Here is a 20,152-nt window from a genome sequence, read left to right as displayed (position 1 = left end):
TGCAAGTTAAATCAAGAAAAGAACCTACAGGCATATCCAATCAATACTTGAGGGCTTGCAAAGTTATCAAAAACACCAATTTTTAGAAGGTAATAGCCTTACAGGTGATAAAAGACAAGCTTTTTCTCAACTAAAGAAATGTATTTTCCCAGAACCAGAAAGACAGTATGTTATTATTGAGGTTACTGAGTTCATATACATGGGTTCATCTGTGTTGTATACATACCCACTCTCAAATATTTTTAATATGAAAAAGTCACGATGACCTCATGCAAAAGCTTCCAGTTTTATTGGCTCCCCCAACAAACATGTCTGAACGTTTTGAAAGCACTGAATGCTTATTCAAGATGAACAGTAAAACAAACAAACAGACCACAACAAAAACCAGCAAGGCTTTTTTGGTCAGCACACGCTCATGAGTAAGTAGCCTCCTCAACGATTCTCAACTGACAAAGCACGGGCACGGTAACTCTAGGAAAGAGAAGAGGATACTACATACCTCCTAATCCTTATAAATACGCTACACATACCCTCAAATAATTTGGCTCAGGCACAAATCCATTCCCTTTGTGTTCCAGGCAAAAGTCTGTGTTTCAACACCACGACATGACAGCTTCCATGCACACTCCACTGTTGCCTGGCACTCAGGTCAGACAGACTCAGGACACGGGAAGGGGCAGGGCCAGCCTTCATGCCTCTCTAAAACCCTCCCAGCCTTCCTTGCTCGGCCCACTCACTCAGAAGAACCAGACAGCGAGAAGAGCCTTTCAGCTCCCAAGCACTCAGCAAGCCAGAGACTCTAGATTCTGTTTTCTATTTTCTGGTTGCCCACAGACATCCATATCCTACCTAGATAAGACAGTGCTCTGATACATGTTAATTTCCAGGAAACTTAAAAAGCCGCCTGCACCTGCAGGTACTCTCTTTCTTTTAAAAATGGGTAAAACGGGAGGAGGCGATGGCAGCTCTTTCCTCCTTTTATTTCCCCGGGAGCTTGCGAAGCCCTCCAAAGTGCAAAGGCTTTTGCCCACCAGTGCCCGGGCGAAATAGCTCACCCTCTTCCCCGCCAACCCCAGGCTGGGCGCCGGAACAATGCAGTAACATACATTTCCCAACACCTGCTGGAGCCTATTAATATGCACGGGGACCTATTGATTTTTCCCCCGTCCCTTCCCCTGCCCTCCACACTGAGCAGGCTTTCATCTCCTCCTTTACCATCCATCAGGAACTCATTTCGGCGCCCCCTTCCCCCTCCCACCGCCGGTCCCCATTCAGCCGAGCCCCTCTCTCGAAAGCCAGGCTGACGAGCACACTTTGGAATGCACTTCATTAAAATTTAGCTGCCCGATTCCAACCTGCAATGCGGAGGAGGCGATACAAAGCGCGCGCCACACTTCCTCCAGCATCCCCTTCAAAAGCCCCATTGTTCGCCAGGCATCTGCTCCAGAGCCCGGCCTCTCCCTACCCACTGACCCCTGATTTTTTTTTTTCTCCCCCCACCCCTTCCCGCCCGCCCTGCAGGGCCAAACGGGCCTGTCCGGTGAATTAGAACGCAGCCGCAGCCATCTGGCCCTCCCAAGCTGGCCCGGTTTCTCCCCGCCCCTCCTCCCTGGTCCACACACCATACACGGCATCTTCACCTCCATGGATGTTCCCACAACCCAAGCGCAAACCTCGGGCGACGGTGCGCCTCTGCCGACGCCTGCCTGTCCCCAGGCTTCCTCCTGCAGCGGAGCGTTCGAATCCGGAGGTGGGCAGGGGGCGGGGGGGGCGAAGAGCGGGCGATCGCGGACCTCTTGTACTTGCCTGCAAACCCCAGCCCAATCGCCAAGATTAATCCTTCCCTTTGTGAGCCAGAAAGAGCCTCCCACCACGCTGGTCCTCGGCTCTGCAGCGGCTGTAAAGAGAGGCGGGGGTTGAGGGGGTGGGGTGGGATCCGAACCCCTTCCTAGGCGAGCTGGGGGCGCCTCGGCCACCTGACCATGGAGAGGTTTTGCGAGGGAAGCAGGCGCTGTTGGCAGGAGCAGCTGACGGTGCGAGAAGGAAAAGAAGATGCCCAAGCTTGCGCCTTTTATATTACAGGCGACATTTCTAACACATGACAACAATTTCCATCTGTATTTAAGCCGGGAGTGTGAAAAAAGAGCATTACATCACAGAGCCCGGGTTCCTAGAGGCTGCCGGATATCTAGGCCAGGGGGATTAGGGCCGCACCTGCGGAGTGGGCGGAAGCCAAGAGCCGGGCGAAGCGGGCACGGCCTCTCTCTCCCGCCGGGCGTGTCACGTCCCTGTCGCCCGCGAGGTCCTGGGGGAGAGACCCTGGCCAAGGAAAGGCGGGAAATAAGGCTGCCCCCATTTGCAAGACGCAGGAGGCTGGGGGAAGGAAAACGGGGGAAGGTGGTGATTCTCTTGGCTACGGATACAACCTGACTTCCCAAGAGGAAGGGGCAGCCGACTTCCAAGCACCTTCAGGTGGGACTCATTTCTGCCCTTCTGCCTCGTCCCCAGCTCTGGAGGGAACTTCAAAGATAATAACTCTGATGTTTGAAATAATAGTTTTCCCTGGAGTTAGAGGCCGATGGAGAAGCTTAGCATATTAATTTGTGGAATCTACTTTCAAGGAACAGCCACTTCAAGAACTCAGAGTAGAAGCGGGCTCAGAATCAAGCTGTTTCTTTACGGCTTATCTCTGTCATTCAAATCCACTCTTTAAATGTAAGAGCCTAGTGGTGTTATCTCCCCTCTGCTTCCAATGAGGCATCCCTCCCCTCCTTAGGGGCCCTCACCCTCCTTACCAAGAAAACTTTATTGAAAGCCATCTGGCTCTAAAGAGGTACATTTTTTTCCTCTATTGTCAAATGGTCAGTCCTTAGAAACTGCTGAAGCCACCTGTAAGGCAGAGAACGCCCACAGACTATCAAACGAGGGAGATGGTCCACTGCCTGCCTTCCCCTCACTCAGGTGTGACAGAGCCACATGTAAGCAGTCTCTGAAAATTCCTGACTCAGTTGGGATAGGAGGAGATAAAGGGGCAGGAGAAATATTCCGGGGGACAAGTGACAAGAATATAAGAAAAGGGAGGGAGGAAGCAAGGGACATGTCTATTCCTGGGGGTTAGGGAGGACAAGGACAATGCAGAACCTATATTCAGCATGGACAGAAGACCAGATTTCATGTGATAGTAAAGCAGGGTGATGGAGGAAAAGGTGAGAGGGCAGCAGAGACATTCAAATCACAGGGTAACAGAGTTCACCCTTGAAGGCAGTATCAGTTACATTTCACACCGGATGAGAAAACAAAATGTGTTCCTTTGATATTCGCTACCCAGTAAACAGTCTCTGTGTGCACATCCATCTTGCTATCTGTTCCCTGAGAAACCGGGATGTGGACAGACGGCACTGCTAAAGCTCCTGGTCCTTCCGGTCACTCATGATGGTCAAAACCCTCAACTCTGGAGTCACACTCACTGGGTTCTCCCTATTCTCTCTACCTTTCCGCTGTGCGGCAGAGGGTAACTGACTTGTTAGGTCTGCACCTGTTTTTCTCCACATGTAAAAGGTACTAAAACTATCTACTTGTTGGATAATATATACCAAGTGCCTGGCACAGTTCACCACACAAAAAAATGGTGCTCACTAAATGTCAACTATGATTATTACTATGACTTTATCTCTATGTAAAGAGTCCTCACAAAGTGAAAACCTCCATCCTCTACCTCTGTGGACACCTACGAACTGGGACAGCTCCCTGTGCTTAGCAAAAGGCACACACCAGCACCCTGGATGTCACCTGGTCAGAAACAGATACCCTGGAAGAAAAAGCAGTTTCATCTGCTTCATTCTTGTCTCACACCTACTTTGAGGAAGATGGAAAGGCCTTGAGAGGTGAATGAGAAGTATTAGATTACATTTTTGGTTTGCAAGAAACAATAAAAACTTAAGGGGATGGTTTCTTTATCAACCATGTACATAATACATGTGAACATTTACATCATTTCCCCTCTTGATCATCATCAAAAAAGAAGAAAGAAAAAGGGAAGCAGATTATATATAAAACTTTTAAAAGCCTTTAGCTACAACCCAATGCTGAAAAATGGAATTTGTGTGTTATTAGTTTTCCACAAGAAAATGATTGTGCAGTACAAATTAAATTGCTCTTTTGCAAGGAATCTGCTTAGAGACTGCACTGATGGGAACAAAAATACAAAAGCCATTCTCCTTATGAAAGAAAGAAGGGAACTTTTATTCAATAAGTATTCAAGGATGTAGCTTTCCAATCTTCAATAGGGGGAGAAAAATAGCCCTCATTTGGTTTGGAAATGTCCCTAACAATAACAAATTATTTTCAATCAGAGCTCCAAAAACCAGGTTTCTCTACGTCTAATGAAGCACAAGGAAAAGATTCCATGAAAATCTACTTGGCTTTTTATCAGAGTACACACTTGATCTCAAAAACTGGCTCTCTGAGCTTGTGTGGTCTCCAGCATAAGCCAGGAGAGATGCTTCATTGCATTTTTTCTGAGTTTCTTTTTGTCACACACACACACACACAAATGAAAATCAGTAGGTCCTGAACTAGCCTTCCTTCCTGGATGTCTAACTTCCGAAACTTAAGGGTGAGCTTGCAGTGTCTCCAGAGCACAGTTCAGAGTGGTAGCAAAATGTAGCTATGCCTTTATGACAATATTAACTAACAACGGAAAGAAAAGGGCCAAGAATTTCCTCCACTGACTGTGTTCAAAGCAATTACAGAAATAATTATAAATCAGACCGATAAATTTGGAAAAGTGACCACTAAGGAGGTGACAGAATGTAGTAGTTATCAGAGTGGCATTTGGGGCTAGACTAGCTGGGTTGAAAACCCGCTTCTGGCTCTCTCTGGGTATGAATCATTGGGTAAGAGACACCACCTTGCTACACCTTCACTTTCTCACCCATAAAGTGGGAATAAAGCGTTCCTGCCTCATAGGATTGTTACAAAGTCTGAGTATATACTGGGCAAGGCACTTATATGAGTGGCTGGGGCAGAGAAAAGTACTTAGTAAGTGTTAGTTATTACTGTGACATCAATCACTTCTAACATTTAGGTATGGATTTCCTCAAAAAACTTGCTCTACATGTGTCTTCCCATAAATATGTATTAGCACATACCAAGTACACAGCATTGTTGCATGTAATAAGTAGTACATGTATAGAGTTGAAAAAAAAACTTTATAGTTATTTTTTAATAGAAACGTACTTTGGATAAAATTATATTGATTTTTTCATGTGACATATTAATAATACAGGCTACCTTCATGGAGTAAAATGCAATAAAAACAGAAAAAATTTAATAGAAAAGGAAGAAAAATTATCAATAATAACAATAAAATCTGCGGGATGTACCTAGATTCCTAAACAGAAGGAAATTATAGCTTTAAATGCATTTATTAGAGAACAAGAGAGACAGAAAATTAATGTCTTATGCTTTATACTCATGAAGCCATAAAATAAAAATGAAATGAATTTTTAAAAGAAGCAAAAGAAAATCTGAGTTGAGACAACTGAATATCCACATACAAATGAATCAAGTTGGAAACCTACCTCATACTGTACATGAAAAGTAACTCAAAATGAATCATAGGCCTAAGTGTAAGACCTAAAACCATACTGCTCTTAGAAGAAAACACAGGAGTAAATTTGGGATAGATAATGACAACAAAAGCACAAGTCACAAAAGAAAAAAATAGGTATGTTATACTACACCAAAATCTTAAGTTTTGTGCTGAGAACAATATTACCAATTATGTGAAATGATAATCTACTGAGGATATATGTACATGTATAACAGATTCACTCTGCTGCATATCTGAAACTAACACAACATTGTAAATCAACTGTAGTCCAACTTTTTTTTTTAAAACGGCAATCCACAAAATGGAAGAGAATAGTTGTGAACCATATACCTGATAAGGGACTTGCATCTAGACTGTACAAAGAATCCCTCCAACTTAACAATAAAGACAAATAACCCAATTAAAAAATGAGAAAGTACTTAGATATTTCTCCAAAGACAAGACACAGTGACCAATAAGCATATTAGAAGTACAACATCATTAGTCATTAGGGAAATGTCAATCAAAACCAAGATGAGATACCACTTCAAACTCACTTGGGTGGCTATCATTGAAGACTCAGCAACTCTATTCCTAGATCTATAGCCAAGAGAAATTAAAAATACTTCTACACAAAACTTTTAATTGAATGTTGCTAGCAGCATTATTCATCATAACCCAAAGAGGAAATAAACCAAACGTTCATCAACTAACAAATGAATTTATAAATGTGGTGTATCCATACAATAGGATATTACTCAGCAATAAAAAGGAATTGAGTACTGATAGATGCTGCAACTTGGATGACCCTTGAAAACATTATGCTAAGTTAAAGAAACTAGACACAAAATGCTGCATAATGTATGATTTCATTGATATGAAATGTCCAAGAACAGGCAAATTTATAGATGAAAAATAGACTAGTATTATAGTTACCTAAAGCTTTGGGATTTGGGAGGAAATGGGGCATAACTGTTAATTAGTCAAGGATTCCTTATGGGGAAGATTAAAACACTCTAAAATTTGATTGTGGTGACACCCTCACAACCTTGTGAATATACTAAAAAAAAACACTGAATTTTTGAAAAGCGGGTGAACTATATAGTATGTGAATTACATTTCCATAAAGTTGTTCTAAAAATGTAGAAAGAAGGAATAATGAAATTAAGGTGGAAATATAGATAGGTAACTGGAGGCAATAAAGAAAAAAAATCAAGAGAAAAAAAAGCTGTTTTATGATAGGATTAATAAAATTGAAAAGCCTTTGGCAATTATGACCATGGGTGGGTGCAGAGTGGGGAGGAGAAATCACATACACTCAAAAAAAAAAAAAAAAAAAAATCAACTTTAGCACAAAAGAGGTGGCATTAAAAATACATAAAAGAGATTTATCTTCATGCATAAGAGAATACTATGTACAGCTTTATACCAGTTTAATTTCAAAATCTAGTAAGAACAGATCATTTTCCAGGGCAATAAATTAATGAAACTACCTCAAGAAGCAGTAGGAATCCTAAGTAGAGCAATGGTTTTAACTAAAATGAAATGAAGTTAAAGAATTATCTCCGTGTTCCCTTTTCCTAGCATTTATAAGTGAAAAAACATGTCCCAGGCCAGGATGCTTTATGGGCAGATTATACTTCTAAAGACTTTCAAAGAAGAGTGTGGTACCCTTTATGGTAATCAAAACACACACACACACAACTATGTATTATCCATTTTTCTGTGGATTCATATATATATTTATGAATGACTAGAGAACTATACCAGAGGATAATTTCAAATGGTGATCTGTGGTTGTCTTTGGGAAAAAACAAAAGAAAACAGTAAGAGGGTCGGATGGTCAAAGAGAAGGCTGAAATTTATTGTGATGCTTTTGTTTTTAATGAAAAAATTGATATGCATTGGTTACATAATAGAAAAAGGAATTTGAAATGAAAAAAAAAAAATTAAAGTGTTCACTGGAGACTAAATTTTCTGTCTCATTGACTGAAACATGGAAGGTAGATAAGAGGGTACCATTATTGCCACCTTATGGAAATGTATTCTAATTGCAGGCAAAAATCCCTAAGGAACTAAATAAATAGTCTCTGAAAGCTGGATTTGCAAGCCTGACCAGAACGTCAAAGCAGTAGCCTGGTAATTTTTATAATACCAAAATTTTCTTATAATATGTCATTAATTATAACATACATCTTTAAATTAACAGCTTTCCAGAAAAAAAACAAAAGTACCACAATTAGCATCTATATCTATGTTTAACAACAGCCAATCACAGAAAAAAATATTGATTTCTTACTGTCTGAGAATCAAGAAATAATGGTGCTACCTAACCAAGTGAGATGCTGATAAAAATAAAAAATATTCTTCAAATGATAATAATTTAATCTGTGTTGTTTAGATTCTGTAGCCAAGTTCGGTCTGGAAAATATTTAATTAGATATGGACATAAATTATAAGAAATAGCAAACATTTTAGTTATTAAGGAAAACAGCATTGGTTAGGAAAGAAAACAGAAGCATCTCATTATATCTGATGCTTTTAAAAGTGACCAAGGGGCCTGAATATAAGATCAACATATAAGAGTGATATTGTTCATGTTTTTTCATGACTTATGGATGAAAGATAACAACTTTCATATGTCAAAGACAAATGACATATCACTTAGCTTTGAGTATTTACATAACCAAAGAAATGGGTATTTTCCTTATAATAAACTTAGATTTCCAGCATTAAAAATATATAGATCAACTTGAGATGGTATTTTCCAGCTGGATTTTTAACTCAAATTTCCATGGAAGTGTGAGGAAAAGACCCTTTATGAAGTAACAACTCCACTGACAATTTTCTGGCTTTTGTTAGTCAACAGGGGAACCAAATAGCAAAGGGGAAATACGTAGAATTCCTATGGCTGTAAATTTCAACAAGAAATGGAAATAGGACAGACATGGAACATTTATATTAAAGTGTCATAATTCTAGCATTACTTCTCTTCAAGGTGTGAAAGATGATCATATTCTTGGATGGGACTCAAATGAGATTTTTTACAGGTTTTCCAAGAAAATGCAAAAAAAATAAAATAAAAATCAAGCCTCCAGCTGTTACACAAGAAAATGGCTCATGCAATGAAAATACACAATTTAAGATAGTTAATAGAAGGATCCTGCAATGGTGCTATCAAAGATCAAAGTTTCAGGAACTTCAGACTTTAACTGCACACAGGATAGTGTCAAAATTGACTCTACATTTTTATGACCAGATCTCTCTACAAATGACCTGATTAACAAGACCACATCTCTCCCTCCTTTAAACTGCAAAACTTACATTGAACCTACAGTATCATCTTTGTGTCTTTTGACTCCTGCTGCCTTCAGGATACAAATTAGGACTCCCAAGAGTATATTCACCATGTGCATGTTAGAACATTTCACTACATTCATATACCAGCCAAAAAGACTTCTGAATAAATCTGTCACAGTGAATGAGTAAAGGGGGCATGAAATACAGATTCGATACTTTCCAGAAAGTCTGTTGTGAAAGGCAACTGTGCTTCTTGGGGACCATGCACCACTGCAGGGAGTGCTTATCTTCTTGCAGATATGCAATGACTCAGAGATGGAGAGCCCAAGAGCTGGCAGTAAAAGAAAAACTAGCCCTTGGAGGCCAACTAGTCCTTTCCAGGGTGCCTATCCTACCTTTAGAGTATGCTGAAGGGCTTTCAGCAGATCAGAGTTAAGGAGGAGGAGAGAAAGAATTAAGCTTATACTATGCAGCATTTAAAAGTACCTATCAGTGGGCCTTATGTTAGTAAATTATAAATTGTTCAACATGGCCTCGATGGTGGGTGAGTGATACGGTAGACTTTTCTCAACAGTAATTGCTCTAATTAACATAAAACACTGTAGTGGAAGAATTATAGAGACCAAACCTTGCAAGAAAGCCTTTTTTTTTCTTTTCTTTTTTTAAAGAAAGCCCATTTTTATCCACAACCCAGAGATGAGGTCTAGCAAGTGCTCTTGTGCAGCAGAGTAGTTACATCCAAAGATCCTTTCGTCCTCCTCTGCATCACTCCACTCTGCTCACTAAACAGTTGTCATGGAAATAGAGCATGCACATCTACTCATCAGATACATGAATATATTTCTGTAGTTTGAGCAACTATTACTTGCTAGGACCTCTCTTGGTGCTTCTTATGTCTTATGTCGCATAACTCTCACCACAGTTCTATTGGGATGATACTACTGTCCCAATTTTATAAACTAGGAAACCTCAGGGAAGTAATTTATCTGAGATCACAGAGCCACAGAGTGGAGGGGTGGTGAGTCTAACCAGTTCCATCCACAACCGAAGCTTATGTTTCCTCAGCAGTCACAACCCTGTGCCTCTCAGCATCCTGAAAACTGAAGGGGACTGATTTTCTAGGAAGTCGCCTTGAAATAAGGTTCTGCTCAATGTTGACACAGGTATTCAAGGTGAGTTTCAGTAACTTCCTATGCTATTAGGATATTCTGATTTTGATATTTTTAGGAATAAATAATCTATCACAGTAATATGGTTTAGGATGCCCAGGTCATCTTCAACACACACAAATCTGGTGTGCAAATGGGCAACCTATGCTGATTCCTCCCAGAACAGAGGACTCTTGGCTCTTTTCTAGCTGTCCCACCTACTTCCTGAAACTGTAATTGTCTGCCCTGAAACAGCCTTTCATGTGGGCTGTAAACAAGTCTGCTAACAGAAGTGGTCCCTTCAGTATCTTCAATACCATCACCACTATCCCCATCATGGCCAGCACAATCACCATGCCCATGACCCATCCCAGCATTCTCCAGATGTAAAGTGCTTACAGGAGATCAAGATGGTGCCTGACTAACCCTTTAAGGAAAGTATTGTTATTTCTTTTTTGAAAATGAGAAAGCAAAGTTTCAAGAAACTGGCTGACAAGGAAGAAAGAGGAAATAAAAGACATGCTTCCCACCACTACCCAGGGCAGACAGATTTCTTTAATTGGGTCCTACATCTGCATTTTACCTTATTCTCTCCTTTTCAGAAACTCTCTTTTGGTTCTCACTTGTCCCAGTTGCAAGCACAGAATTCTTAGGAGAACAGATACAACTTCTAATTTTCTTTTGTAGGAGATAAGTCACTTTGGCCTATAGTGTATTATGCACATGGGCACTGTCTTCCCTTTTGTTATATAAGTATAAAAAAGAGAAGAGAAGATTGGGAAAGAAAAAGAAAGGTATTTAAAATATCTCAATAGGCTATTCACCTGGTAGCAGAACAGATTTTTTTCAGTTTAGTTATAAGTCACCCATGCCTTTTCTGTGCTTGGAAACACAGGCATAGTAATATATGTTACTAGAAATTAACATACAATTCTTCAAGTCACTCTCACCACAACCTATAAAATAGGTATTACTGGCCCCATCCTATAGATGAAGCTCAAAAAGGTGAGGCAACCTTTCCAAGCACAGCTAATAAGCAACAGAGTCAGGATTTAACACCCAGCTTTTTCTACCAATCAGCAAGAAAAAGACAAACTACCCAATTAAAAAGAAAAATGGGAAAGAATTTCAATGGTATTTCACAAAAGAAGGTCCCGAAGTAGACAATAAACATTTGAAAATGTGCTTAATATCATTCTATATCAGAAAAATGAAAATTCAAATGATAATGAAATACCATGGCACATCTACCACGAGGATGAAAAATCTAAAAGGCTGACAATAGCAAATGTCGGTGAGGATGAGGAGCAACTGGAACTCTCACGCATGTAAGTATAGTGCAAATTGGTACAATCACTTTGGAAACTGTGTGACAATCTCTGTTACAGCGAACTGCTTATGCCTGCATGTGCCTACACATATGCCAACAATTCTAGGTGGGAAATGAGTACATACATCCACTTACATAAGAATGTTCTCAGTAGTAAGCTAAAACTGGGAGATAGTTTTGATCAACAGAAAAATGGATAAAGATGGTGGTATAGTCACACAATGCAAGACTCAGCACAAAAACAACCAAAAACTGAACTACTGCTACTGTTACATGCAAACAATGTGGATGAAAAAGAAGTTAGAACAAAATAATACACATGGTATGATTCTGTTTATATGAAATTCAAGAACAGACACAATAATCCAGGGTACTTAAGTTACAATCATCAGAGGAGACATGAGGGATCTGCTGGAATGCTCAGTGTTCTCAATATTGATCTGGGTAATGGTTACATAGATATGGGGATGGGGGTATGAATGTGAATGTGCATAAAAATTCAGCAAGCTGTGCACTTAAGATTTATATAATTTATTATAGATGTTTTATTTGTTTTCTACCTTAACTTTTTTTTTTTTTAAATATGGAACGCTTCACGAATTTGCATGTCATCCTTGCGCAGGGGCCATGCTAATCTTCTCTGTATTGTTCTAATTTTAGTATATGTGCTGCCGAAGCGAGCACTACCTTAACTTTTTTTTAAGGTCTCTGTTAGAACCTAAATACACTTAGCTCCAGTAATGGCTATTGACAGCTCTACTGCCAGAGTCTGGAACAAGGGGGAGAAATAGACAGTTTGTGGTGGAAGGAAAGAAAAGAAAGAGGGGGTGGGAAATGGAGAGTGGGAAGAACAATGGGAGAAAGGAAAGAACAGAGGAAAGGAGAAAGAAGGCTGATAGGTCATGGCAGGCCAGGCCTCTAAAGTATACAACATGAATTCAGAACATAACAGCAAGTATTCTATCAACAAGTTATTTTTTTCAACTGCTCCACGTTCCCTAAAGATAACATTTTTACAGTTGTATCTAACAGTTTGCTTCTGCAAAATCATCCACATCTACAGTCAGAAGGTACAAAATTCTTTCAAAGGATCCTGCTATATGGGAGGACCACATTAAGCAGCAAACTTGAAATTCAACAGAACCTGTATTAGTCACAAACTTCTATTCACTAGGGCAAAAACATGTAGATTCTCAGACTTATTTACAGTCATGCACAGAACTTAGGCCAAATTCAGTCTATCTGATGTTTTTATAGGATGTTTCACTTTCAAGTCATATTATTCATCTAGAGAACACTTTATGTACAATTTGGGTAACATTTTTTTGTGCATCCCTCAAATCAATTGATGATGAAAACTAAAAATACGTAAGTTGTAATTTCTGACAATCCTATAGGATCTGTTTAAAATGATCTTATGAGACCAGAAAAGAGAAAAATATCAAGTTTATTTACATACAGCAACTACAACTAGAAAGCCAAAGTAATAAATCTTTTAAGTTTGTTGACCCTGAAAATGACTTCATTGGTAATATAACCAAATTCTGTCTCAGTTTTCAAAGCAAAGCACTTAAGAGATAGCATGGTCTCACTTCTAATAGGGAAGTCAGGAGAGAAGTCCCAACTAGAAACATGGCAACCTCAGAAGAAGTGGTCCAAGTAATAAAAAGTTTTCCTTCTGATGACAGAAGTGTACAAATACAATGAGAAGGCTGAGCCCTGGTACAACTGGAGCTCAGTAGGGCCTGTCTTGCTTGCTTAGATAGTCCTTGGATCACTTATTTACCCTACTTTGGCTTTTTCCATTAGCAAGCTACTGCACCTTGATTTGAAAAAGCCAAGTCTCAGTCCAAAGTGTCATCTCATCTCGTGAGAGTTGCTCAGTTGTGTCCTACTCTTTGTGACCCCATGGACTATGGGGTCCATAAAATTCTCCAGGCCAGAATACTGGAGTGGGTAGCCTTTCCCTTCTCTGGGAGATCTTCCCAACCCACGGATCAAACCCATGTTTCCCACATTGCAGGTGGATTCTTTACCAGCTGAACCACAAGGGAAGCCCAAGAATACTGGAGTGGGTAGTCTACCCCTTCTCCAGAAGATCTTCCCAACCCAGGAATCAAACCAGAGTCTCCTGCATTGCAGGCAGATTCTTACCAACTGAGCTATCAGGGACACCCCTATCTCATCTCATAGCATCCTATATCTACTGACATTGAAAAGGAGACAAAGGAGCAAAATCTTTAACCCGTGTCTACTATTCACGAAGGGCCTTAAAATGAGACTTTTGGTATCATCAAATAAAGTTATGTCTACAGTTACAAAGATACACTAAAAGAAATGTATTTGGACTTGGAGTCTATTACTAGACTATGCTGCCTTTAATATACCTTGAGTTAATGTTTTATACATCTTGCAGTTAGTGAACAGCCCTATTATACTGCATTGTTACGTGTATGCTAAAAGGATTAAGAAAATGCAAGCATTAAAACCGCGTCCTATCTTTTACTGTGGCACTGGTTTTTGTTGTTATTTTTTAACATTTCAGAAGATACAAAACACTAAGCAGTCTATTCCTGAAGGGTCCTAAGGAGAGAGCACTGTACAAAGACTATATTATCTTGAGACTGGGCCTGGGATATTAAGATGCTTACTGAGTGAATTATACCCCTAAGAAACATACTCCTTTTTAAAGAGGAATTAAGCCTAGAGATCTTAGTCACTTGCCCATGATTACATGAGTGGGTATTTCCTGATTCTTCCTAGGAAAGATATTCCACTGCTTTTCCTTATGTCTTCTCTTCTGGGACTTATTTCACTTCCTGGTCACACTGATTCACTGGTCTCAAGACTGAACCTGGTGTCTGTCTTTGTGTTTCATGTAGTCTTGGGCTTACTCTACCATGGGATTTACTTCACTCTCTTACGGCAGTCTCTTGTTTGTTACAGTGGTTGCCCACTATACTATAAACTCCCTTAGAGCAGGAAAGGTAACCAGTGACCTGCTCACAGTAGTATTCAACACATGCTTGCTGAGTAGACAGATACATGGAATAAATGGAGAATGGCTGTGTGAATAGATGGAGCAAATGACTGAAGGCAGGATAAATGAAAGAAATATCAGCTTCTACTCTAAAAGATTCAATTCCAGTACTGTCTCAAACCTTTAATCAGCAGAATTAAGGATGGAGAGATCTTATAATTGGACTGGATTAGGCTTCTGGTGTTCAAGTATCTGCTGGGTATTACCCTCACAGGAATAAGGCACCGTTTTACCATGATTGAGACACATGCATCCCAAATGAATGGCAATTTGGTTCTCTTTCAGGCTAGCTGAGTATCTACTACTGGAACTCAGCCACAAGATAAAGCCAGGCAGTCAGGGTACTGCCCACAACCCAGGGCACCATTCACATAGATTATAAACTGAATAGTGCCCCCTGGAATTGTATTATATGGTAGCTTTCATAGAATCTAAGACTAAGACATATTATCTTAAAAAGAAAAACAGGGAATTTTCTGTCAGTTCACTGCTGTGGGTCGAGATTCAATCCCTGGTCAAGGCCCTAATACCCCCACCAAAAAAAGAGTATGAAAAAATAGTTGCTCTGTTCTCCAAAAAAGGAGTATGTTGAATTACTGATTATTTTCCTTTTTTTGTTTTTCCTAATGTTCTCCAGAGTGATAAATAGCAGGCAATATGAGCCACTGGCTAAGAAGGAAACTTTTAGAACAAGACAACAGTTCTACCTTCACCATAACATCTTCAGCAAAGTATTCAATCACTTTGTTCCTCAGTTTCCCTGAATGTGGAGAGTAATACCATATACATACAAGGCTACTGTGAGGATTAAATGAGTTATTACACAAATATAAGATAAAATCTAGCACCTGGCAAGCACTCAATATATGGTAATAATTCTAATGATGATTATTATACTCATAGTCATCTAGAATGCCATTAGCAGATACTTAGGATCCATTTAAAAGAATTTTTTCCTAACTTATTTCCTAAATATATTGAGTCTGTGTATATGTTATCTATACACACAGTCTGAGCTAAGAAAATGTGGTGGCTACTAGTGGCAACATTAGCATCCATGTTGAGTGCCTCGGTTCCAGTTCAATTCCACAACTTTAAGACAAAGTATTAACCTTACCAAGTCTCAGTTTCCTCATCTGTAAATGAGAACAATAATAATTACTTTATACCCACAGTTTTTCTGCAAAGGTTAAATGAGAAACTATAACTACAACATGCTATTTGGTATTCTGTAAGTGTTGGGTTTTTGTTTTAATATATGCACAATGTCTCAGGCTAGTCCCACTATAGTTTAATAAATAAGATCTATCCAAGTACTAACAAAATCTCAATGTTAGGTTAAAAACATTAATATTAATAATCTGGAAAAACAAAAATATAACACTAATATATAATCCCCCTTTCCAGAAACTACATTGGTTGTTTTTATTTATTTATTTATTTTTTTAATTTTGGTATGGGTAAATAGATGGGGAAACAATGGGGGGCTCCAAAATCACTGCAGATGGTGACTGCAACCATGAAACTAAAAGACGCTTGCTCCTTGGAAGAAAAGCTATGACCAACCTAGACAGCATATTAAAAAACAGAGACATTACTTTGCTAACAAAGGTTCATCTAGTCAAAGCTATGGTTTTTCCAGTAACCAAGTATGGATGTGAGAGTTGGACCATAAAGAAAGCTGAGCACTGAAGAACTGATGCTTTTGAACTGTGGTGTTGGAGAAGACTCTTCAGAGTCCCTTAGACTGCAAGGAGATCCAACCAGTCCATCCTAAAGGAAATCAGTCCTGAATATTCATTGGAAGGACTGATGCTGAAACTGAAGCTCCAATACTCTGGCCACCTGATGCAAAGAACTGACTTTTGGAAAAGACCCTGATGCTGGGGAAGATCAACGGTGGGAGGGGAAGATCAACGGTGGGAGGAGAAGGGGATGACAAAGGATGAGACAGTTGGATGGCATCACCGACACAATGGACATGAGTTTGAGTAGGTCCTGGGAGTTGGTGATGGACAGGAAAGCCTGGTGAGCTGCAGTCCATGGGGTCACAAAGAGTCAGACACAACTGGGTGACTGAACTGAACTGTTTTTAAAATACTTTTATTTGGAAATAATTCCATATTTATAGAAGTTTGTAAGAATAAGAATAGTACAAAATTTTAACCATTTCTAATGTTTTGTAGCCATGTGAAAGTAAGCTGCATTCACCACGGCCCTATATCCCTAAATATATTAGAGTGTATTTTCTCAAAATAGAGATGTGTAATTGGTTAAATTTTAAATGCAATAGGCAATATGTCAAGCAGGTCATAAGTCTACTTTATTCATATCATGACTGAAACTAACAAAAGTGACACTTTCTTCTTGTTTAAACTGTGGGTAGCTCATTTCACAGGGACTTTAGGTAATCTTAACATAGCATAACTGGTGAAGTGTTCTTATTTGGATCTCATCTAAGTGCTCATTATCCATTAGAGAAGCTAGAAATTTTATTTGTACATAGTTTTATAAAACACATTTGATACAAGATTTCTTTAAACATATATTGTATTTCACTCTCTTAAATGATTCTTCCTAAATCTAAAATCACTAAAATTTCATCAAATCTTTTCTTAAAATAACTAAGTGGTAAGGATACTGTGAAACTTCCCTGTCCCTACATAAATTTCTATGGAAATTGCTTTATAATTTCAACAAATCTTGACGAAAAATGTCAGCTAAAATTATAAAGCAATTAAATAAATTAACATGGCTGCCAAACAGATATGTTAGCATCCTACATCCAGCCAAGGACTAATCTGTATGTTATTAAGACTCTTTTAAACTCAGTACATAAATTTAAAAACTGGTCTTTAAGGTGACTGAACCCAGAGACATAAACCAAGAGCATGGCCTCTCAGGGGAGGTTAGGACTGGATTTGAATCTGGGTTCCATCATTATTAAACTGCTCATCTTGAACAAGTCACTTATAAGCTCCTCATTCCATGCTCCTAACACAGGGATGGTAACATTATGCCTTTCAGAGTCTGGTGAAGGATAAAAGAGACAAAACTTGTAAATCACTGGGCATGGTACCTGGTACATAGTGGTAAATACTCGATTAATGACAGATGTTATTATTAAGCATTAAGGTTGGTTTAACCTGTTTTCACAAGAAGATCAGAAATTCCATCAACTCTAATTAAACTTAAATCTAAACTCCTATGGCTTTTCCTTGTTCTACACTCCTGAGAACCTTAGAATAAAGAACACCAGCCAAACCATGTTTATATGAGTCTATTAACAGACACATATAAATCAAATCCAGTGTAATGAGCCTTTAAGGTCATAGTTTTTCCTTTTTTTTCCAATATGACTCCATCCACTCACCAAATATGCAATGGCAATTACAGTTAACAACATATAATAATAAATACAAAGAAGAAAGAACATTAGGGAATTAGCTGATGCTGGGGATATGCAGAGAATGTGCTATTTCAAGCATGCCCATTATTGGTTAAATGAGCCAATCATTAATCTCCACTGTGTTCTCACCTAACATTGAATGTTGGGTTGTTACTCAACAAACATTGGAGAATCTTTTTTTTTTTTAAACTTAGCTTGTTCTTCCCCACCAACCCCGCCAAAAAAGTCATAAAAATCATAAAACAGAGAACCATATATATAAAGCCCAAAGTCTAATGACAACTTGAAAAGAATAAAGGGAAAACAGCTGAATTTGAGGAGTCATGTTAGAAAGGAAAGGCAAAGGGGTCTGGAAGAAAGAAGACTGATTTACACAGAAGACCTTTGGTACTTCCCTGGTGGCCCAGGGGTTAGGATTCTGGTCTTTCACTATCGTGGCCCAGGTTCCATCCCTGGTGGGGAAGCTGAGATCTTGCAAGCCACATGGTACAACCAAAACAAAACAAAAAAACTTATACATAGAGGACCCTTAAATAGAGGATCTATGAACTGCCATGATTAATGCTGGGGGCTGAGGTACCTCGGAAACATCAACACAGGTAATGAGGAAACGGAGTCTCAAAGAACCCAAGTCAACAGCACTAGTTAGGGTAGACCTGCCAGCCTCTCTGGTCTGCCAGAGCAGAAAGCCCAGCACATGTGAAGGTCTAGCCCTGAGAAGAAGAGAGAACATCCAGATCAGGAATATCCAAGTTCTTCTCAAGAACTCACTGATGGGATAACTCTAAATCTAGATCACATCTAAGCAACAAGTTTTTTGTTTTTGTTTTTTCCCTAATCCCATTATTTTTAATTTGGCACAAAACTCCTTGCCTACTATTGCTTTACCTTCTCTGCTTACACTTGCTGAAATGGGAATATACATACGTCTGAGAAGTGAAACAGCCAGCAGAGGGGAAAATCCCCTTGACATAGACAAGCCTATATTTAAAATATCATCTATGTATACCATACTGTGTTAAACACTAGAAAAAGGGCAAAAACAAATCAAAACCATAAGAATTCATCCCTACCTATGAACATCCCTCCAGAATATCCCATTTTATAGGATGTTTCTAGAAGCACCACATTTAAACTTATATGTGTTAAGATATGAGTATTATGTAAAAGAGAACTCTGTACCATCATATGAACCATTCACTTCTTTATTCTAATTCTTGGCTTATTAGAGGACAGCCCCATGAGAAACCAATGTAGAACAAGTAAGATCTGATAGAGAAGGACAGAAAAGACAGGCGTAGGCAGTAAGGGATGGGCCAGTGGGTAATGGAGTCTCCAGACCTCAGACCAGCTAGGAGCACATGGTAAAATACAGTACTGATGGGAAGAATGGAAGAGGAGAGAAAAAGTTGAGAAGTGATGGAGAAGGGATGAGGACATACACTGATCTGATTATGGGCAACAAACATTTGCAACTGAATAGAAAAGGGGGAGGGTCTACGAGTGCAGTGAGCTTGAGTTCAGGTCCTCAATAGACTGTGGGTCTTCCTTGAGGCCAGAGTGAGAGATGGCCTATGTATCAGCATTATGGCAAGGTATGTGGTACATAGTAGGAGCACAAAAGAGAGCACCTGGAGACTGTTAAACTGTTACTAGTCAGAGTTCTGCAACAAGGCTGGGCTTGGTAAAGACTACAGTGATCCTTCAATATCAGTCATCACTAACTGGTAAGAGGAAAAGGGAAATTGTCACAGTGAGAACATTTCTAGTGACTTTCATCTAATTAGTCTTGGGGTTGCTTACAGAACTGTATACATCACGAATGAAAATCTGAAGCCTTCTACTTGTGTCAAATACAACCTAAACACAGAAATGTACAGTCTAGGAAGGAAGCAAAGTTCCAACACCCAGTTCTTTATCCTGACCTCTTGCTGATAAACTGGCCTAGTTCATATCATCAGCTCTAACTGAAAAATGAGTTAGTTCCAGGCAAGAAGTACTGGAAACAGCTATGCTTAAGAGAAATTAACACATTTGAATAACACCAAAGGTAACTTATGGTCCTGACATCACAGTCACAATCAAAATAATAAACACATCAACTGTTGGTTAGCAGACGCTAACATGCCCATTAAAATCCACCACCTCTACAAATAAAAAGCAGGATCACCTATGTTTATCACATTAGATTTAAATAATCTTAGAGATCAAACATGTTTAATTCCTTTGTAAATTACTTTAAGTCAATGATCAATGCCTCTTACACAGGTTACAACAAGCTCAGTATCAGGGAGAGCCTTGATCAATATGTTACGCTACAGAAAAAAACTGA

The 20,152-nt window shown here is 39.3% G+C and overlaps 1 protein-coding gene and 1 non-coding gene across 15 annotated transcripts in view; both read right to left on the bottom strand.

The window, feature by feature from the left end:
- The window catches only part of MAGI1 (membrane associated guanylate kinase, WW and PDZ domain containing 1), a 630,820-nt gene that overhangs the window by 225,835 nt on the left and 384,833 nt on the right, over nt 1-20,152 (bottom strand). The gene's annotated exons all lie outside the window — the stretch shown is intronic.
- Nucleotides 11,949-12,055, bottom strand: LOC133046371 (U6 spliceosomal RNA). Its single transcript, XR_009690501.1, has one exon. It is a non-coding gene; the product is annotated as a U6 spliceosomal RNA (small nuclear RNA).

This window comes from Dama dama, chromosome 24 (genome assembly GCF_033118175.1).
Source record: "Dama dama isolate Ldn47 chromosome 24, ASM3311817v1, whole genome shotgun sequence".
NCBI lineage: Eukaryota > Metazoa > Chordata > Mammalia > Artiodactyla > Cervidae > Dama > Dama dama.
This window is presented reverse-complemented; position numbering and strand designations above follow the sequence as displayed.